Here is an 848-nt window from a genome sequence, read left to right as displayed (position 1 = left end):
TTTTAAAAATCAAAAAAAAATAATTTCTGTACCAATTACTTGGAACTTTTTAATTAAGAGATCATATTGTTACCACAATTTCTTTTCATTATTCTTTTGTCTTATTTACTTTGGTATTCTTATTCTTGTGTGATGGTTGTGTACTGGGTATTTTTTTTCATTCACTCATAGACAGTGGATTTAATACCACTTATCTTTGTCTTCTCAACCCTATTGCAGTGGTTCACGTTTATTATATTCACTGTAGATTTTAGAAAATGAAAATTCTTACATATTTTTAAAAATATGGAACACTTTGCAAATTTGCCTGTCATCCTTGCATAGGGGCCATGCTAATCTCTGCATCATTCCAATTTTAGTATATGTGCTGCTGAGGGGAGCACAGAAATTCTTGTCTAATGCAGGTTTGCCAAAACTTATTATCATCAACAAGTGTTATTTCTTTATATATTTTGGGGGACGAAAGGCTTTTTCTTTATCCTCGTACATAGTCCTGTCCCTTTCCCCCCTTTTTTGTCAACATAGTGATTTCCATTTGGCAGTGTTTTCTAATGTTGGTTCTCTGCTATATTGGAAACACTATGAATTGATTTAGGGTGTTCGTGCAAGCGAGCTTGGTTTCGGTGTTGTTTTATTGAGGGATTCTCATCTGGTCTTTGTATCAACAAGAGGTAGCCTATTAAAATGGTTGAATAACTGCAAATCTTTTTTGTATAGTTTAAAAGAATTTTCATGAGATAATTACCTTTTCCTTTACCATTTTGTGCAGTAAGCCCCAAAGCCTGGATGGCCCTGAAATATTTTGATGTTGCCTTGGGTTGGACTGCTGTTTCAGTTTCTTATTTTGT

At 33.7% G+C, this 848-nt stretch overlaps 1 non-coding gene across 1 annotated transcript; it reads right to left on the bottom strand.

The window, feature by feature from the left end:
• Positions 1-279: 279 nt before the first annotated feature.
• LOC125932418 (U6 spliceosomal RNA) lies at positions 280-383 on the bottom strand. The gene has a single exon (XR_007460590.1). It is a non-coding gene; the product is annotated as a U6 spliceosomal RNA (small nuclear RNA).
• Positions 384-848: the final 465 nt, after the last annotated feature.

Source organism: Panthera uncia, chromosome X (assembly GCF_023721935.1).
Source record: "Panthera uncia isolate 11264 chromosome X, Puncia_PCG_1.0, whole genome shotgun sequence".
NCBI classification, from domain to species: Eukaryota; Metazoa; Chordata; class Mammalia; order Carnivora; family Felidae; genus Panthera; species Panthera uncia.
Note: the sequence above shows the minus strand (reverse complement) of the source record. Positions and strands in the feature narration are given on the sequence as shown.